We start from the raw sequence: 21,745 nt of genomic DNA, 5'->3' as shown, positions 1-21,745 counted from the left end.
ACAATTGCATTTTTACGGGTCATTGAGTCTACACTATGGGAAAAGCCAGGAAGTGATAGCCCTTGTGAAATGAAAGTGGTTGTTGATCAGTTTGGTTATAGTTTGCAAGTTTACAAAGAGAAGGAGCTTTCTCCATGTTTGAGTTTTATGATAGGTGGGGATTTTCAGTATCAGGAGCATTCTTGTTCTGAGGAATCTCCTTTGGTTGGGTAGTCTACGTTGCTATTGTAAGAAGCTAGCTCTCAGCCTGTTGACTGTCCAATGTGCGATGCAAATGGCTTTTCAGGATATCCTTATTGCAAAAGTGAAGTATTTTCAGAGCAGGGTATAAGACAATCCCATCTGTTTAAGTGGAGAACTTGTCTTCATGCAGTGTTTTGTATTTTTTGTAGTTCACCTATTGATTTTCTGCTGGGTCTATTATGCAGGACAGATATAACAAGCACAAGGGATACTTGTATCCTGAGTGAGAGCTGATACAGGTACATACATTGTAGGCTACTCACTGTGTAGAAAGAATCTCTTGTCACTGTCTTGACTTGGAACTGAAAAGAGAGCACAGAGTCCATGATAACTCCAAGGGTTTTCACTTTGGCCAAAAGGGTAGGTGGATATCCCATTTCCTGAGGCCAAGAGGATATGGGGCTACAGTTCTGCCCTAATACACAACAAGTATCTCAATACTTGTGGAGCTGAGTATGAGGTGATTCTTGAGCATCCACAATTCCACAGCTAGTAGACATTCACATAGTCTTGAGGTTTTTGAATTGTGAAGGATGTTCAAGTTTTAGGGTGATCTGAGTGTCCTCAGCAAAACTGTAGCATGAGAGGTTAAAAGAATTCACAAGATCAAGACAATATGTTGAAGATTAAAGGTGCATAGTCGAGGCCAGGGGGACACCTACTGAACTCAGGTATGATGCAGAATTGAATGGTAGTATTGAGACAATTTGAAGTCTGTTCTTGAGCAAGGATTTTATCCAGTTGAGTACTGTACCCTGAATACAGGCATTGTATAGCATTTCGGCTATACAACAGTTGGGCTAGAAGTTGGTGTTCAATTGTGCCAACAGCTGACAACAAGTCAAGAGGTAGTACTGAAGTCACACCACTTTTGTCACCAAAGGTGGCTCCATGTGGAGCTGAATCTGTACTTCTTCCTGGTCTACATTCCCTCTCTGTCTGACAGATGGTTATTTTCGATGAAGGCTGATATCTGAGGCAATACAGTTTTTTTTAATGTTTTTAAAGAAAAAGAAACCATTGGCTGCATCAACCGGGATGAGTCCTGTTTCTTTAGAAAAGGTTCAATACATGATTTTATCTAGATACTTGAAAATTCGCCAGTTGATCAGAAGACGTTTTTGGTCTCTCTCTTGCGTCTACGGCAACAGAGGACTCAACAGATTGGATTTTAATATGTAGGGGGGTAAAATTCATGAGATCATTAGAAAGCTTACTTACAAAAGTGGGCAAAGACTAAAGGCCTGTAGCCGCGAAAGAACTAAGCATAATTTTAATGAACTGAAAAGGTTTCTTTTAAAAATTAAATGTGTTTTATATGCTTTATGGTTGTGACAAACCAAATAAAGTTATTTTTGACTGACAATATGCTTGAGGGTGCGAAGGGGGCGGGGTCCAGTTGGGAACCAGCCAAATTTGAGGCTTTAATTAGTGTGGAGGTTTTTTTTATGTTAGTAGGTTTGAAAGAGCACCAGTTGAGTTGAGCACCTTGAGTGTAGCCCCCTTTTCATGGGGGAAGTTAGGGAGATGTTTTCTGGTTTAGAAAAGAAGTAAGCTTTGAGGTTAACTGATTTCTGGATGGATTTGTTTGCCAATGCATCACAGAGTTCCTTAGAATGAGTGGCATGAGTTAAGGCGCAGGGAGAGTTGCAGAGTTCATTGACAATTCCGAAAAGTTATTGCGTTGGCAATATAGCCTCTGAGGTGCAACGAGCATAGCAGGACCTCTTGCTTTTTGATGGAGGTTCTGTACATTCTCTTTGGGCTTTGGAATGGGGTTTTATCTTTGAGGTTGAATGTTTTCTCCCAAAGTCTTTCAAAGAGTCTGATTTCAATTTTACAGAGTCTTACATTTGAGCTGAACCAACCACCTGTCCTTCTGTTGGATCTCAGGGAAATGGTTTTCAAAGGGAGCACCAAGGTAATAGACCCATTTAACTATTGTCTGAAGTCTTGGACAGACATTTCTGGGCCAGAAAGTAGGAAGATAGAGAGGGATTCTTGGAATGCATGTAAATTGTATCTCTTCCCAGGTCTATTATATGCTTGTATGAGGGCCTGGCGGTCTGGTTTGATGTGGGGCTAGTACCTTTTGGTGGAACGCCAGTGTTTCAATGTTGGGGAGCCGGGAGAAGTCTAGCCTAGAGGTGGTTGTTAAACCACATGTTGAATTTCTCTATCACACACAGGCTCATGACAGGTATTCTAGTAGGTTAAGCCTGACTGAAGGTGGGGAGAAGTCACTGAAAAGGTGTTTTGCGGATTTGTAATGAGAGATCAAGTGTAGCAGTGAAGTAGGAAGTGATTGTAAAACATGTGTGGTGAGTAGACTGGAAGTCATGAGTGGGGTGACAAGCAGCAGATTGCTAGGCTGGTTAAAACAGCTGAGACTGTTTAGAGAGACAAATGAGCGAGGGGGCGAAGTCAGCAAAAGTGCGCTGAATACTAACATGGTACCTTTTTAGATGTTAAAAGGAGGCCAACCCACTGAAAGTGAAAGTGGGAGAGCAGTGAGGAAAAACAAGTTACTTACCTGTATAATGTGGTTCTCCAGTATTGCTATCTTTCATAGATTCACATGCTTGAAAACCATCCCTGTTGTTGAGGTGGGAGTCTCACGGCATTATAATGAGTAAACAATACAAAAGTTAGGTTAAGCTTTAATAGCTTGGAAAGGCCACTTAGTTAGCCTATCCATATCATTAGAAAAGAACCAAACTTCATCCAATCAAAGCACACTAGGAGCAATTACTCTCCCCTCAAGGGTCACCATACCTCAGATGTCTTAGGGAACGTTGTGTAAAGGGCGAGTCCCTATGCTCTGCTCAGAGCTTTTCCTTGGAAAACCCCTTTTTCACCATTTTGACTAATGTTTGACCTTAAACAGTCTGCAGTATAAGCTGCCTCCCCTCTGGTTGAAAGTTCCTGACAGAAATCATGGCAGATAATCCTAAAAAAGTTTTTTCAGGCCTGTGAAGTCTGTAGGAAGCTAACGGTATTTTCTGAAGATCCCCACAAGGAGTGTGGCTCAATGGTTAGAGCGGCAGACCCTGATGCAGAGGTCTGGCCGGGACCAGGGTTCAATTCCCGCCTCGGCGGTTCTTGGACTCAATTTCCTCGGACCTGATCATTCTCGCCTCGGTGCCTATTCTAATCATGAGTTCCACTCTGCAACTCTGGGCAATAGCTTGCTTAATCTCCACAACGGCCCCAGCAGCGCTGGGATGCCTGGTCTCCACCTTGGGGGTGCCCAGGAGTGGACACCTCACAGGGAAAGCCAGGAAGGGTTCCACAGCGGTATTCGTACAAGCGCCTTGAGACCCTTGCGGGTGAGTAGTGCGCTATACAAGTACTACAGTTACATTTACATATACACCGGTGGTAGCTCCCTGTCCCACCAGGGTGCTTTGGCATGAACCAACTTCCAGTGGAGCTTCGTGAGTTCCGTTTCCTGAGTATCTTTAGGAAGAAGCTGAAGACATACCTCTTCAGATAGGCTTGTCTGATGCTGTCAGTCTACCTCCTAGGCATGCGCCGGGACACTCCTCGGAGTAGCCGTGCGCGCTATAAATGCCCATAACATAACAAACCCAGCCGTGCAAGAATTGTCACAATTACTGAGCCAAGACGCCTAAAGACAGAAACGCTTGACAACTGATATGGCTTAAAAAAAAAGAGCCAAGGAAATACCCTCTTCAGAACAGGAGCAGGATTACTTATAAAAGGTCTAAAAAATCCCATAAGTGAAACAATTCAGAAGAATATTCACTAAACATTCCTCTCAGGCTGAACATTCTGGGTCTGAGGTGCCATCTCCTAGACCTCAAACTTCTACATCTGACGTCTTTGAATTCCACAGGACAACACAGTTGAGTCTCCAAAGAACTGAATCAAAACCTTTAACTCCATTGCTAAAGGTAAAGTCAAAAGAGAAACCGGTGTCTAAGATGCCGAAATTCAATAATTCAGAAGCGCACTCTTGCATGTAGTCCAAAGTATAACAAGTCTAATTGATCATAGAGTGCCAAAAAGTTCCAAGTGTTTTTTTATATAATCATTGCGCTCACCAATTTCCATAAAAAGGAATAAGATTGTTTCTTAACATTTGGCATGTATAAACATGCTTTGGTGTTTATGGTACCCACAGTGCTGTTTTGGGGTTCTCTGTTTTTCTTGATTATTCCCGCAACTTCGTACACTTGTCCCGTTTTCATTGTAAAGATTACTTGGTTTGTAACCTTGCCTTATGTACTGGTTGGAGCCTTGGAAAAGTAATTGTCTGCCGAAACACGTGTCAGGTGCCTATGATGTGTAATCAATTCTCAATCAAGTTTTATGGAAATTAGTGAATCCAATGAAGGAGCAAAAGACACTTGGAACTTTTTGGCACTCTACTATCAAGTGAACTTGTTATACTTTGGATTACATGTGAGAGTGTGCTTCTGGATTATTACTGAGTTTAGGATCAAGAGCAGTTACTCTCGGGTCTTCATACACCCCATGGTAGCTGGGTGTACATACCATGTAAGCACCAAGTTACTTCAAATGATTACCTGGTAATGTCCAAACCCCACATTTAATGTTCTGAGTTTGCGATTTCTCAGTGACAGCTACTATTCTATTGTTTTGATATTAAGATACCGTCAACAGTAACATTTTCGGCGATCCCGACAACGAAGGAAATGGCGACGAGGCATGAACCCACCACGTCAATGACAATAACAACGTCAACAATGAGAGCATCGATGACAGGACAGTTGATGACCCTGTTAGTGGAGAGACAGTCGACAACACACAAAGTCCTCATCAACGGTTAAACCACTGTCGACAATGGACTCGCAATGAGACCTTCAAATATCATCTTCATTTTAGCTGCATTGCCAAGTAAAATGATCCCTTTCTTAGATAAACATTTTTTAGGCTCAGAATTCTCTTACGCTGAGGGTCTCTTTGGCGCTGCTTACAGCCCAATGCAAATAAATATCAAATACCGATGGAGATGATTCAAGCATGTGAATCTATGAAAGATCCAAAATTGGGGTATCTCAAGTTTGATAAAGTATCAACCAGAAACAGTGTTACCGAAGGCAAGTAACTTTTCCTTTTGATAGATATTTCTAACCGCAGATTCCTCACCTCAGACTAGACACCAAAGCAGTACTTCCCCAAGATGGAGAGTATGCAGAGTGGACTTAGACCAAAGGTATTGCAGGACTGAGCGAGCAGTGTCCTTTTGGCCACATCTGGCTATGAAGGCATTGGTGCTTTACGGATGTATACTTTGACACAAACATCGCGGCCTGGCAGTTGTCCAGAACAAGCAGGACAACAAGCCTATTCTACCAGGCCCTGGTAGAATAGGCACCCAGACCTTCCAAAGTCTGTGTCTGGCCCGGTGCATAGCAGGTCTTAATGAAGAGGACTATCCACCTCAACATCTACTCTTCTGCACAGCCATCCCATTCCTCACTTCAGAGAACACCATAAAAAACGTACTATCCACACAATGACCATTGGTATGATCTATGTAAAAGCTTAAAGCCCCTTTGGGATCCAAACAGTGGAGCCTTTCCTTTTCTTTCGGGACATTACAGGGAGCAAAGACGGCTGGCAGAGTGATGGGTTGCTCAAAGAGGAAGAAGTCGCGACTTGATAGAAAGTCCACCCCTCTCCTCACCACCAATTTGGTCAGAAAAAACATAGTGTCGGATGATGGAGCTAACAGTGCCTGTAGCTCACTAGAATAATGAGCTGAGGTGATAGCAATGAGAAAGACAGTCTTCAAAGTCAGAAGACGCAGTAAGTAACTATGCACAGGCTTAAAGGGTATGTACTGGAGGAAGGTTTAAGGGAAACGTGTGTCAAACCTATATTTAGATCTCATCACAATACGTGATTTGTACAAGGATGGTTGGTCCTGCAAACATAAAATGGCCGAACGAGCATCCAACTAACCTCTCACAGTGCTCACTGTAAGCCCTTGCTGGGTTAAAGACAAAACAAACAAAAGGACGTCGGACAATTTTGCCTGTAAGCTTTCAGTGTCTCGAGCACCACACCAGGTCACACATTTGCCCCAGTGCGGAGAATAAATGGATTGTGTGACGGGGCATCCCGCGGCGAGAATGACACCCATCACTTCAGAAGGCCAATCAAACACAGTCAACTGCCATTGCTCAATCTCCATGCAAGAAGGTGTAGAGTCCACGGATCAGAGTAGAGGGCCCGGCCCTGTTTCTGAGACAGGAGGTCCTTGCGAAGTGGTAAGATGATTGGAGGACAGATGCTCATAGCAGGATTTCCAGGTACTCCACTCTACTGGCACAATCCAGAGCCACTAGGATGACCTGTTCTCAATCGTTCTTGTACGCAGAGCAGGAGAGGCTGTGGAGGGATGGGTGTACACGAGTTCCTTGTACCATTCGAGCAGAAAAGTGACGCCAAATGAGTGCCTTTGCAGAAACTCCAAAATGCAGAATTGCTGACATTGCATGTTCCTGAAAGTAGCAAAGATATCAAGCAAGAGACACCTCCACTGGTGGAAGATAACCTGCGCCACCTCAGGATGCAGATGCCACTTATGATGTGCCCGGTGATGTCTACTCAGTTCATCTGGTCTGACATTTAGAGACCTCACCTGGTAATTGGCATCAAGAAAGACACTCAGACTCTCCAACTACTTGCAAAGACTCCTGACACTGGACCCAGGACCTCCCTACGTCCTGCTTGTTGCTGTATCACATGCCAGCGCTGGTGTCAGTGAGAACTTGTAGCAGCCTCCCCTTGACAGAGGACAGGAAGGTCTTCAGGGCCAGAAAAATAGTTCGCTGGGCCAGCAGATTGATGTGGAGCTGTCCCTCCTTTGGAGACCAGGCTCTTTTGATGTCCACCAACCCCATGTGACGACCCCGCCCCCAAACCAGCAGTGATGCATCCATCACCACCGTCAGGACTGGGCAGGGAAGATAACTGCACACCATTGCGGCCACCTCCGAGACCTGGATAGTTTTGCGTTGATGCTGGGCCCGGTGGAACTTCAAGTTTCACTGCAGAGTACGCATGTGCCACCTGGCAGAGTCTACAAGGAGGACGCATGAGGGGATGCATGAGGGGTGAGATTGAAGCATCACAGCTGGAAGGGCCTGTACTCGCTGCTAAGGAGGAAAAGCAATGCACTCTGCTGTCTCGATGAACGGAAGCCTCTGAGGAGTCACATGGGGCTTTGGCTCGTTTATAGTCAAACCCACCAATGCCAAGAGTTCCTGCGTCATCCAGAGGTGGTCCATGGCTGACTGCGGCGAGCATGCCTTCAGCAGCCAGTCATCAAGTCACAAGAATACAGGTATTACCGACCTCCAAACCTGGTCAGCGACGACCGCCATCACTTTGGGCTTAATTTGAGCCGGAGCCTGCCGGTGCTCAGCACCGGCACTTAATTATGGGGGCCGGGTCTATCACGCGGCATTAAGTGCACCTGTCCTCCTGCCTTAGAATTTAATTTTTTTAAAGTCGTGACTCGTGCGTGTCACTGCGCACTAACTCGTGACTCTGGCACACACAGAGAGCGTGGCGCTGCTGTGCTACTGCTGTCAGTGTTGTGCCAAACTTGTTGATTCACTTCGATGATGCATGCACTGGCAGTACTTACTGCTGTGTCGGTGACGTCACGTGCCTGCTGCTCCCAGTTTAAACTTTACTCTCTCTTCAAGAGTTCCCGGCCGCGGCGCGGATCAGGGCCCCAGTGGGCGGGACACTGCCGAGTGTTGTTACAGGGGCCAGGGCAGGGCTTTGCTGCGGGGGTTGGGGCTGTGCGCGCCAGAGGAAGCGACGCGTGCGCAGATTGCATGCAATTGAATGCATTGCACGCGCATTTTCTCTGCCCGCCCGCCCGAGCATACCCGCACCTCTCCCTGGCCCTCGCCTAGTATCTGGTATTCGCCGCCCAAAGTTGCTGGACTCGGAGTTGGGAGCGCTCAGCAGGTGAGGGCGACTCGCGAGGCAGGGCCTGGTGCCCTTACAGTGATTAATTAATTTACTGGTGGTGGCCAGTCAGGTTTTTAAAATCATCCTGATTGGTCTACCTACCACTGCTACGAGCAGCGCCTGGACAAGATGGCCTGCCCTGGGGGTAGGCCGGCGCCGGCTGAAATAAATAATCCTCATGATGAGCAGAGCTGCGCTTCCGCAGGCAGGTGAGGCAAGGCAGGCAGGGCTGGCACTGGGCAGGGCCTGGCTGGCGACTGGTCATGATGGCCTGGGGTAGGCCGGCGCCGGCGTCCGAATCATCGCGATTTAAATAAATAAATCTGCGCAGGTGAGGCAAGGCAGGGCCTTGGGGCCGCAGGCGCAGGATTGCTGTTTTTTTTAGGTTTTGCCTTAGCCATGCGTACGAAGTACGCATGCGCTAGCAAAACCTCTTGATTTCTATCTGGGGTGATGACCCGCCTCTGCCTATCATTGGCTAGCTCCATAAATGGAGGCTAGCCATTGGGAGGCAGAGGCTGTCAATCGCGTTTTCTCTCGAAAACGCGATTCGGGGGCGTTTCTGGTGCTTTTTTTAAGCCCCGCCCCTTTGTCCCGGGCCGCGCTGCGATTGGCTGCCGGCCCGGGACACCCCCGTGACGTCATTCCCGGGCCGCGCTGTGATTGGCTGCCGGCCCGCGACACCCCCGTGACGTCAGCCAATCACAGCGCGGCCCGGGACCTGACTTGTTTTCTTTGTTTTTCAGGTCCAATATGGCCCGTGGCGTCTCCGTGCAGCTGTGTGCACCGTTGTGCAGGAAGTGGTTCCGACGGGTATGTATGCTGCTGTTTTGCTGTTAGAGGTAAGGCATTTTGTTTATTTTGCTAATCCTATGTTTATTTCTTTGTTTTTCAGGTCCAATATGGCCCGTGGCGTCTCCGTGCAGCTGTGTGCACCGTTGTGCAGGAAGTGGTTCCGACGGGTATGTATGCTGCTGTTTTGCTGTTAGAGGTAAGGCATTTTGTTTATTTTGCTAATCCTATGTTTATTTCTTTGTTTTTCAGGTCCAATATGGCCCGTGGCGTCTCCGTGCAGCTGTGTGCACCGTTGTGCAGGAAGTGGTTCCGACGGGTATGTATGCTGCTGTTTTGCTGTTAGAGGTAAGGCATTTTGTTTATTTTGCTAATCTTATGTTTATTTCTTTGTTTTTCAGGTCCAATATGGCCCGTGGCGTCTCCGTGCAGCTGTGTGCACCGTTGTGCAGGAAGTGGTTCCGACGGGTATGTATGCTGCTGTTTTGCTGTTAGAGGTAAGGCATTTTGTTTATTTTGCTAATCTTATGTTTATTTCTTTGTTTTTCAGGTCCAATATGGCCCGTGGCGTCTCCGTGCAGCTGTGTGCACCGTTGTGCAGGAAGTGGTTCCGACGGGTATGTATGCTGCTGTTTTGCTGTTAGAGGTAAGGCATTTTGTTTATTTTGCTAATCCTATGTTTATTTCTTTGTTTTTCAGGTCCAATATGGCCCGTGGCGTCTCCGTGCAGCTGTGTGCACCGTTGTGCAGGAAGTGGTTCCGACGGGTATGTATGCTGCTGTTTTGCTGTTAGAGGTAAGGCATTTTGTTTATTTTGCTAATCCTATGTTTATTTCTTTGTTTTTCAGGTCCAATATGGCCCGTGGCGTCTCCGTGCAGCTGTGTGCACCGTTGTGCAGGAAGTGGTTCCGACGGGTATGTATGCTGCTGTTTTGCTGTTAGAGGTAAGGCATTTTGTTTATTTTGCTAATCCTATGTTTATTTCTTTGTTTTTCAGGTCCAATATGGCCCGTGGCGTCTCCGTGCAGCTGTGTGCACCGTTGTGCAGGAAGTGGTTCCGACGGGTATGTATGCTGCTGTTTTGCTGTTAGAGGTAAGGCATTTTGTTTATTTTGCTAATCCTATGTTTATTTCTTTGTTTTTCAGGTCCAATATGGCCCGTGGCGTCTCCGTGCAGCTGTGTGCACCGTTGTGCAGGAAGTGGTTCCGACGGGTATGTATGCTGCTGTTTTGCTGTTAGAGGTAAGGCATTTTGTTTATTTTGCTAATCTTATGTTTATTTCTTTGTTTTTCAGGTCCAATATGGCCCGTGGCGTCTCCGTGCAGCTGTGTGCACCGTTGTGCAGGAAGTGGTTCCGACGGGTATGTATGCTGCTGTTTTGCTGTTAGAGGTAAGCCATTTTGTTTATTTTGCTAATCCTATGTTTATTTCTTTGTTTTTCAGGTCCAATATGGCCCGTGGCGTCTCCGTGCAGCTGTGTGCACCGTTGTGCAGGAAGTGGTTCCGACGGGTATGTATGCTGCTGTTTTGCTGTTAGAGGTAAGCCATTTTGTTTATTTTGCTAATCCTATGTTTATTTCTTTGTTTTTCAGGTCCAATATGGCCCGTGGCGTCTCCGTGCAGCTGTGTGCACCGTTGTGCAGGAAGTGGTTCCGACGGGTATGTATGCTGCTGTTTTGCTGTTAGAGGTAAGCCATTTTGTTTATTTTGCTAATCCTATGTTTATTTCTTTGTTTTTCAGGTCCAATATGGCCCGTGGCGTCTCCGTGCAGCTGTGTGCACCGTTGTGCAGGAAGTGGTTCCGACGGGTATGTATGCTGCTGTTTTGCTGTTAGAGGTAAGCCATTTTGTTTATTTTGCTAATCCTATGTTTATTTCTTTGTTTTTCAGGTCCAATATGGCCCGTGGCGTCTCCGTGCAGCTGTGTGCACCGTTGTGCAGGAAGTGGTTCCGACGGGTATGTATGCTGCTGTTTTGCTGTTAGAGGTAAGCCATTTTGTTTATTTTGCTAATCCTATGTTTATTTCTTTGTTTTTCAGGTCCAATATGGCCCGTGGCGTCTCCGTGCAGCTGTGTGCACCGTTGTGCAGGAAGTGGTTCCGACGGGTATGTATGCTGCTGTTTTGCTGTTAGAGGTAAGCCATTTTGTTTATTTTGCTGATCCTATGTTTATTTCTTTGTTTTTCAGGTCCAATATGGCCCGTGGCGTCTCCGTGCAGCTGTGTGCACCGTTGTGCAGGAAGTGGTTCCGACGGGTATGTATGCTGCTGTTTTGCTGTTAGAGGTAAGCCATTTTGTTTATTTTGCTAATCCTATGTTTATTTCTTTGTTTTTCAGGTCCAATATGGCCAGTGGCGTCTCCGTGCAGCTGTGTGCACCGTTGTGCAGGAAGTGGTTCCGACGGGTATGTATGCTGCTGTTTTGCTGTTAGAGGTAAGCCATTTCGTTTATTTTGCTAATCTTATATTTATTTCTTTGTTTTTCAGGTCCAATATGGCCCGTGGTGTCTCCGTGCAGCTGTGTGCACCGTTGTGCAGGAAGTGGTTCCGACGGGTATGTATGCTGCTGTTTTGCTGTTAGAGGTAAGCCATTTTGTTTATTTTGCTAATCTTATGTTTATTTCTTTGTTTTTCAGGTCCAATATGGCCCGTGGCGTCTCCGTGCAGCTGTGTGCACAGTTGTGCACGAACTGGTCCCGATATGCTGCTCTTTTGCTGTTTGACGTAATATATCGTTTTGATTTTGCTAATCTTAGGTATTTTTCTCTCTTTTCTAGGTACAATATGGCCCGTGGCGTCTCCGTGCAGCTGTGTGCACTGCTGTGCACGAAGTGGTTCAGACAGGTATGTATGCTGCTGCTTTGCTGTTAGAGGTAAGGCATTTTGTTTATTTTGCTAATCTTATGTTTATTTCTTTGTTTTTCAGGTCCAATATGGCCCGTGGCGTCTCCGTGCAGCTGTGTGCTCCTCTGTGCACGAAGTGGTTCAGACAGGTATGTATGCTGCTGCTTTGCTGTTAGAGGTAAGGCATTTTGTTTATTTTGCTAATCTTATGTTTATTTCTATCACTCACTGCTGCACTCTCTCCTCAGCCTCTTACTGCACCATCCCTTCACTCTCTCCTCAGCTCCACTAGACCGTCTCTTCACTGTTGCACTCTCCTCAGTCTCTCACTGCACCATCCTTTCACTGCTGCACTCTCTCCTCAGCCTCTCCCTGCACCATCCTTTCACTGCTGCACTCTCTCCTCAGTCTCTCACTGCACCATCCTTTCACTGCTGCACTCTCTCCTCAGCCTCTCCCTGCACCGTCCTTTCACTGATGCACTCTCTCCTCAGCCTCTCCCTCCACTGATGCACTCTCTGCTCAGCCCCCCATTGCATCGTCGCCTTAATTGCTGCACTCTCTGCTCAGCCCTGCCCCCCATCCAGGCTGCAGCCCTCACTCCTCCACTGCACCATCACTCACTGCTGCACTCTACTCAGCCTCTCCCTGCACCGTCCCTTCACTGATGCACTCTGTTCAGCCCCCCATTGCATCGTCCCTTCACTGCTGCACTTTCCTCAGCCTCTCACTGCACCATCCCTTCACTCCACTGGCGCACTCTCTGCTCAGCCCCCCAATGCATTGCCCCTTCATTGCTGCACTCTCTGCTCAGCCCTGCCCCCCATCCAGGCTGCAGCCCTCACTCCTCCACTGCACCATCACTCACTGCTGCACTCTACTCAGCCTCTCCCTGCACCGTCCCTTCACTGATGCACTCTGTTCAGCCCCCCATTGCATCGTCCCTTCACTGCTGCACTTTCCTCAGCCTCTCACTGCACCATCCCTTCACTGCTGCAGTCTCCTCAACCTCTCACTGCACCATCCCTTCACTGCAGCACTCTCTCCTCAGCCTCTTCCTGCGCCATCGCTTCACTGCTGCACTCTCTGCTCAGCCCCCCATCCAGGCTGCAGCCCTCACTCCTCCACTGCACCATCACTCACTGCTGCACTCTCTCTCAGCCTCTCACGGTACCATCCCTTCACTGCTGCACTCTCTTCAGTCTCTCACTGCACCATCCCTTCACTGCTGCACTCTCTCCTCAGCCTCTCCCTGCACCGTCCCTTCACTGCTGCACTCTCTCCTCAGCCTCTCCCTGCACCGTCCCTTCACTGATGCACTCTCTCCACAGCCTCACCCTGCACTGTCCCTTCACTGATGCACTTTCTCTACAGCCTCTCCCTGCACCGTCCCTTTATTGCTGCACTCTCTGCTCAGCCTCCCATTGCATCGTCCCTTCACTGCTGCACTCCCTTCAGCCTCTCCCTGCACCGTCCCTTCACTGGTGCACTCTCCTCAGCCTCTCACTGCATTGGCCCTTCACTGCTACGCTCTCTCCTCAGTCCCACTGTACAGTCCCTTCACTGCTGCACTCTCTGCTCAGCCCCCCACTGCATCGTCCTTTTAATGCTGCACTCTCCTCAGCCTCTCCCTGCACCGTCCCTTCACTGCTGCACTCTCTGCTCAGCCTCTCCCTGCACTGTCCCTTCACTGCTGCACTCTCCTCAGCCTCTTCTTGCACCGTCCCTTCACTGATGCACTCTCTGCTCAGCCCCCATTGCATCGTCCCTTCACTGCTGCACTCTCCTCAGCCTCTCCCTGCACCATCCCTTCACTGACGCACTCTCTGCTCAGCCCCCCATTACATCATCCCTTCATTGCTGCACTCTCTGCTCAGCCCCCCCATCCAGGCTGCAGCCCTCACTCCTCCACTGCACCATCACTCACTGCAGCACTCTCTCCTCAGCCTCTTACGGTACCGTCCCGTCACTGTTGCACTCTGCACCCTCCCTTCACTGCTGCACTCTCTGCTCAGCCTCTCCCTGCACCGTCCATTCACTGATACACTCTCTGCTCAGCCTCCCATTGCATCGTCCCTTCACTGCTGCACTCTCCTCAGCCTCTCCCTGTACTGTCCCTTCACTCATGCACTCTGCTCAGCCCCCCCATTGCATCGTCCCTTCACTGCTGCACTCTCCTCAGCCTCTCCCTTCACCGTCCCTTCACTGGTGCACTCTCCTCAGTCTCTCACTGCACCATCCCTTCACTCTCTCCTCAGCTCCACTATACCGTCTCTTCACTGTTGCACTCTCCTCAGTCTCACTGCACCATCCTTTCACTGCTACACTCTCTCCTCAGCCTCTCCCTGCACCATCCCTTCACTGATGCACTCTCTCCTCAGCCTCTCCCTGCACCGGCCCTTCACTGATGCACTCTCTCCTCAGCCTCTCCCTGCACCGTCCCTTTATTGCTGCACTCTCTCCTTAGCCTCTCCTTGCACCGTCCCTTCACTGCTGCACTCTCCTCAGCCTCTCCTTGCACCGTCCCTTCACTGATGCACTCTCTGCTCAGCCCCCCATTGCATCGTCCCTTCACTGCTGCACTCTCCTCAGCCTCTCCCTGCACCATCCCTCCACTGGCGCACTCTCTGCTCAGCCCCCCATTGCATTGTCCCTTCATTGCTGCACTCTCTGCTCAGCCCAGCCCTCACTCCTCCACTGCACCATCACTCACTGCTGCACGCTCTCCTCAGCCTCTTACGGTACCGTCCCTTCACTCTCTCCTCAGCTCCACTATACCGTCCCTTCAAACTCTCTCTCTCACTACCTCACTCTCACTACCGCACTCTCTCTTTCACTAACTCACTATCTCTCTCACTACCTCACTATCTTTCACACTACTACACTATCTCTCATTCACTCTCTCTCTACCTCAATCTCTACCTCACTACTCAACTCTCTCTTTCTCACAGCATCACAATATCACTACCACAGTAACTATCTCTCTAACACACTACTTCACAACTTCACTCTCTCTATCTCACTACCTCACCCTCTCTACATCACTACCTCACTCTATCTATTACTATCTCACTATCTCACTGCCTCACTATATCATGACACTCTCAAAAATTCACTACAACACTCTCTCACTACCTCACAACTTCACTCTCTCTCTCTCTCTAACTCACTGCTTCACTCTCTCTCTAACTCACTACCTCACACTCTCTCTATATACTACCTCACTCTATTTCTATCTCACTATCTCTCTCTCACTATATCACGACACTCTCTCTAAAGTTCACTACATCACTCTCTCACTACCACACAACTTCACTCTCTCTCTAACTCACTACTTCACTCTCTCTCTATCTCACTACCGCACTCTCTCTCTCTCTCTCTCAAATACACTAACTCACTTTCACTCTCTCATACACTACCTCACTCTCTCTCTAGCTCACTACTTCACAACATCTCTCTGTTTCTATCTCAATACAGCACAACAACTCTCACCCTCACTACCTCATTCTTTCACTACCTCACTCTCTCTCACTACCTCACTCTATATCTACTTCACTCTCCCACAAAACAAAAATAACTACATCACTACTCAAATTATATCTATAACACTATCTCACTCTCTCTCTCACTAACTCTCTTCATAACATCACTCTATCTATTTCCATATCACTCTCACTACCTAACTATAACACAAGTCACTCACTCAAAAAATAACTACAACACTCTCTCGCTGACTCACTCTCTATCTCACTAGCTCACAAGTTCACTCTCTCTCTCTCCAACTCACTACGTCACTCTCTATCTCACTAACTCACTCTCTCTCTTTCTATCTCACTAAGTCACTTTCACTCTCTCTTAAACTACCTCAGTCCTTCTCTATCTCACTATGTCACAACATCACTCATTGTTTCTATCTCACTACCACCAAAATCACTCTCCATCACTAACTCACTCTTTCACTACCTCACTCTCTCTGTCTCACTCTATCTACCTCACTCTCTCTCTCGCTACCTCACTCTCTCTATTTCTATCTCACTAAGTCACTTTCACTCTCTTTCACTACCTCACTCTCTGTCTCTGTTTTCGTTCAGAGGTAAGCCATTTTTTTTTTGCTAATCTTATGTTTATTCTCTCTTTTCTAGGTTCAACATGGCCCGTGGCGATTCCCTTCAGCGATGTGCACCGCTGTGCACGGAGTTGTTCAGACAGGTATGTATGTTGATTTTAGTTTATGTTAGAGGTAAGGCATATTTTTATTTTTACACTGCACTGTCCTTTTACTGCTGCACTCTCTCCTCAGCCTCTCCCTGCGCCATCGCTTCACTGCTGCACTCTCTGCTCAGCCCCCCCCCCCATCCAGGCTGCAGCCCTCACTCCTCCACTGCACCATCACTCACTGCTGCACTCTCTCCTCAGCCTCTCCCGGTACCATCGATTCACTGATGCACTCTCCTCAGCCTCTTACTGCACCATCCCTTCACTCTCTCCTCAGCTCCACTATACCGTCTCTTCCCTGTTGCACTCTCCTCAGTCTCTCACTGCACCATCCTTTCACTGCTGCACTCTCTCCTCAGCCTCTCCCTGCACCATCCTTTCACTGATGCACTCTCTCCTCAGCCTCTCCCTGCACTGTCCCTTCACTGATGCACTCTCCTCAGCCTCTCCCTGCACCGTCCCTTCACTGATGCACTCTCTGCTCAGCTCCCTATTGCATCGTCCCTTCACTGCTGCACTCTCCTCAGCCTCTCCCTGCACCGTCCCTTCACTGATGCACTCTGTTCAGCCCCCCATTGCCTCGTCCCTTCACTGCTGCACTTTCCTCAGCCTCTCACTGCACCATCGCTTCACTGCAGCACTCTCTCCTCAGCCTCTCCCTGCGCCGTCCCTTCACTGCTGCACTCTCCTCAGCCTCTCCCTGCACCGTCCCTTCACTGATGCACTCTCTGTTCAGCCCCCCATTGCCTCGTCTCTTCACTGCTGCACTTTCCTCAGCCTCTCACGGCACCATCGCTTCACTGCAGCACTCTCTCCTCAGCCTCTCCCTGCGCCGTCGCTTCACTCTCTGCTCAGCCCCCCATCCAGGCTGCAGCCCTCACTCCTCCACTGCACCATCACTCGCTGCTGCACTCTCTCTCAGCCTCTCACGGTACTGTCCCTTCACTGCTGCACTCTCCTCAGCCTCTCACTGCACCATCCCTTCACTGCTGCACTCTCTTCAGTCTCTCACTGCACCATCCCTTCACTGCTGCACTCTCTCCTCAGCCTCTCCCTGCACAGTCCCTTCACTGATGCACTCTCTCCACAGCCCCTCCCTGCACCGTCCATTCACTGATGCACTCTCTGCTCAGCCTCCCATTGCATCGTCCCTTCACTGCTGCACTCTCTTCAGCCTTTCCCTGCACCGTCCCTTCCCTGGTGCACTCTCCTCAGCCTCTCACTGCACCATGCCTTCACTGCTGCACTCTCTCCTCAGCCTCTCCCTGCACCGTCCCTTCACTGATGCACTCTCTCCACAGCCCCTCCCTGCACCGTCCATTCACTGATGCACTCTCCTCAGCCTCTCACTGCACCATCCCTTCACTGCTGCACTCTCTTCAGTCTCTCACTGCACCATCCCTTCACTGCTGCACTCTCTCCTCAGCCTCTCCCTGCACCATCCCTTTACTGATGCACTCTCTCCACAGCCCCTCCCGGCACCGTCCATTCACTGATGCACTCTCTGCTCAGCCTCCAATTGCACCCATCCTTCTATCCGCCCTTCACCCATCCACCCACTCATCCATTTACTCATCCACTCATGAATTCATCCATTAACAGCTCATCCACACTTAGTCTGTTCTACCCTCCTCACTCACTCATACATCCTTACATCCACGCTTTCACTCATCCATCTATTTATTCATTCATCCTTTCACTTATCAATACATCAATGCATACATAATTTCTCTCATCCATCCACTGACTGATGCATCAGCCTCCCTTTTATTGATCCATCCACCATTTCAATAATACATCCACCTGTTTTTACACATCCATCTACACTTCCACCAATAAAATAATTAATTTACTCTCATCCAACATTCCACTCATGCATCCATCCATCCATCTTTTCTCTCATTATCCATTCACCCTTCACTCATTATCCATCCACCCTTTCACCCATCTATCCATCCTTTCACTCATCCATCCACCCTTACGCATACATCCACCGTTTCACACATACATCTATTTATTTACGCTTTCTCTCATCCATCCTTCCATTCATTCACTCATCTATCCATCCTTTCCCTCATCATTCCATTCACCCCTTCACTCATCCATTCATACTTTCACTAATCCATCCAGCTATGGCTTCCTTGTATAACACATTTTGTCTGCAAAATGTCTGTAATATACATTAAAAATAAATTAAAAAATAGATAAATTTTTAAAGACAATCTTGGAAATAGTTTAAGTGATGAGCGCAAAAATCTGTAGAACAGAGCTGGCTCTTTCACACCACACCTCCCCTTCACTCCCACCCCCTTTGAAAGGCTGGGGCCCTGGGCCAGAGTCCACTTTGCAGATGCCTTAAAAGTTCTCTGAAAAAGTAGAGCTAACTCTCCCAGGAGGGGGTTAATTCACAGCGCTGAAATGCTTCAGCTGCAGTGGGAGGCAAGGGGTCTCCTCTACTAAAACTGAAAGCGTGTCTAACTTTTTGTAAGGCGAAACCGTTGCATTGTAAATGCTTGTTTATCATAATTGTTGATTCGTTATCATGATCTGGGATAGGCAGCGTAGGCCGGCGGCCAAATCTGATCATGAATGAAAAAATAATAAAGCTGCGCAGGCGAGCATGGTGAGGCCTACTGGTTTACGTTTATTTTTGTTGATTGTCACTTCACTGATCATGAGGTTGTTTTTGATCCCCTGCCTGGTTTGATCATCACCATCATGTTTTGTTGCCAGAAGTGCGCTGCAGTGGGAAATAGTGGCTATTTGTTTCGGGCCGGCGTGAGACACACAAACCTAGTACACACTGAAGGAACAATGGTGGGCGATAGCCGAGAAGCGCAGCAGTACCATGCTGTGAAGTACAGCGGATGTGAGGTATTTATATGCAATAGTCCTGTGGGCTGTGCGCAGGGAGCCTGTGCTGTGACACACATGATGCAGCACTGAGAGGTACGGTGGGGAACACTCAGAGGATAGCGCCGAGAGGCGAGCAGCGCTGTGAACAGCAGGGTCGTGTACAGGGGCAGCACTCTGAGGTACATAGGGAATAGCGGGTGAGGTACGTACACTGTGCAGCGAGGTACGCAGCCAGTAGCATTTCTGGGCTCTGTGAGGCCTGATTTTAGAGCAGCTGTCGGATCCTCTGTCAGTCTGTCTGGAGCTCTGTCCATGTGTCCATCGCCTTATCTCTTCCAGTCTCCTCTCTTTCTTCACCTCCCATCAATAAAACGTCGTGCTTTGGACTCTCCTCATATCTTTGTTGGAAACTCTCTCTGCTCCTCGCTCTGTCTCTGCCTCTCCACCTCCTCTGTGTGTCTCACTACCTCGGGCGCACTCTCTCTCGGGGTCTTATTTACCATCTGTGCCTCGAGCTAAAGCACCCTGCAAACACACCAACACAAATAACATAACTTAACCTAACATAACATGCGTATTTGTTAGGCACACGTTCACCCTTGGGTATCTTGGTGCTGAATAACATCTATGTTTATTGTTACCCAACTCAATGAGACTCATTTTATCGTCCTCAGAAGGATGAAATGCTGATTGGACCCGGTCTACTTACCTCTGTCTGTCGGTGTCTGACAGTGCTGTGGGTCTCTGAGTGTCAGTAAAATGACAGTGGCTAACTGTATGACCGTGCCGTGGGTCTCGGAGTGTCTGCAAACTGTCTAGTTACCTCTGTCTGTGTCCGACCATACTGTGGGTCTCAGAGTATCTGTAAACATTCTAGTAATGTCTGCCTGTCTGTCTCACCCTACTGTGTATCTCGGAGTGTCTGTAAAGTAACTGTCTAGTTAACTCCGTCTGTCTGTGTCTGACTGTGCTGTGGTTCTCGGAGAATCAGTAAACTGTCTAGTTACCTGGGTCTGCCTGTGTATGACTATACTCTGTGCCTGACGGGGCTGTCGGACTCTGAGTGTCTGTAAACGGTCCTCTATAGTTTCCACTGTCTGTCTGTGTCTCAAATAACGTCAGCCCGCCTTCAGTTGTCTCTGAAGCACCTCCAGCCATGCCTCCTTTCCTCTTTCTATTCTTGCTTCCTTACACCCTCATCCATTCCCCATCCTCCCTTCCTTGGTGCATTTCTTCCTTCTTCCTCCTTTCATTCCATACTTTCTTTTTTCCTGGTCCTTCCTTCTTCCCTTCTTTAATTTCTTCTTTTCTTACCTTCAACACTTCCTTCTGCTTTTCTTCCTCATTTCTTTTATTCTTTCTATTCATCCATCATCCACTTCCTTTCTCCCTCATTCCTTCTATCCCTTCATTTCTTCCTTTCACATTCTTTTCTTATTTCCTCCTTCTTTATCCATTACTCATTTAATTCCTCATTCCATTACTCACCTTCCTGCCTGAATGTGTTGCTCTCTTCTTTGATGTATTCTTTCCTTCATACTTTTCTTTCTTTTAAACAGCACAGTACAGCACATTCTCTTTAGTTTATAAAGCTGCCTCGGGCCCTCAAATGAACCTACTAATGATAAAGTTTGAGTTCACACACATTTTCTAATTTGAGTTCACTTTAAAGTTGTTGCCATAGGCTTCTCAAATGTTACAATATGTTATATTGATTCGCATAGCGCACTAATCAGGTTAGGTCTTTGATGTGCTTATGTGAAGAACTAGGTCTTCAGCTCCTTGCGAAACTCAAGTGAGGAGGTAGCACTAATGTGTTTAGGCTTGTGGATGTGGGTGGAGGTCAAACAAGGAAGTGGGTGCAGCCACTGAAGGTTGTGGGAGGAGCCGGGGAAGTGGGTGCGGCCTCCTAAAAAATGTGAGCACCTGCACTTCATATTTTACAAATTAAGCTTACTGTGAACACCCAAGGGGTGCTGGTGAGTCCAAAGGACAGACAGCAAACTGTTAAAGCCCTTGACCCACATTGAGCCACACGACACAGGTGGGACCGCAGTACGGGTGCAAGAAAATACGGGTCCCGCACGACGAAGGACACCATCCAGTCGCCTAGGTCCGGAGCAGACAAGATCCGGGCCAGTGTGAGCACTCTGAATGTGTTCTGTTGTAAGAAGGCATTCAGGGGATGAAAGTCAGAATAGACCTGAGGCCCCAGTGCTTTTTTGGGACTAGGAAATAACAAGAGTAGCACTGCCTCTCGGCGAGTCCAGCAGTCACGCCATGGCACCCTTGGCATACCACCTGTAGCAGGAGGGACAAATGCTTGTCCGAAACTCATTGTAAAATGGGATGGTATTGAATGGCAAGGAGAGAAAAGGCAGGCCATAGCCTTTTTGAACAATTTGCTGAACATGATGCATGAGCAACCACTGAAGAAGGGCTAGATCTGGGCTGCACATGCACTGCTAACAGCAAACTAAATGCATAGCATGATCCAGTAGGAGATGGTTCTCTTCTGCACAGCCTTGCCTGTTCTTTGCTCCAGAGAACCCCACAAAGATTTAAGTTTCCAAGAGGTTTAATTTTAATGATAAAAATAAAACCTTACCTTAGCCGGCCCGAACTGGTCCCGTGACGTTTCTGCGGCAGGCAGCCTCCCACCCCAACCCTAAGCCAATCACAACGCTGCGATAGCAGTGTTGTGATTGGTGGGGCCGGCGCCTACATGGAGAAAATAGCAGAGTGCGCATGACTGCTTTGGGCGACCCAGAGGGCTGTCCAAACAGTCAGGGCCCGCAACATTGGACTAGCC

General features: G+C 48.2%; 1 protein-coding gene across 1 annotated transcript in view; it reads right to left on the bottom strand.

Annotated features, from left to right (window-relative positions):
- Window positions 1-21,745, bottom strand: part of COLQ (collagen like tail subunit of asymmetric acetylcholinesterase) — a 452,986-nt gene that overhangs the window by 75,447 nt on the left and 355,794 nt on the right.

Source organism: Lissotriton helveticus, chromosome 10 (assembly GCF_964261635.1).
Source record: "Lissotriton helveticus chromosome 10, aLisHel1.1, whole genome shotgun sequence".
In the NCBI taxonomy this organism is placed as follows: Eukaryota; Metazoa; Chordata; class Amphibia; order Caudata; family Salamandridae; genus Lissotriton; species Lissotriton helveticus.
The sequence above is the reverse complement of the archived record's forward strand: the minus strand, read 5'-3'. Positions and strand labels throughout refer to the sequence as shown.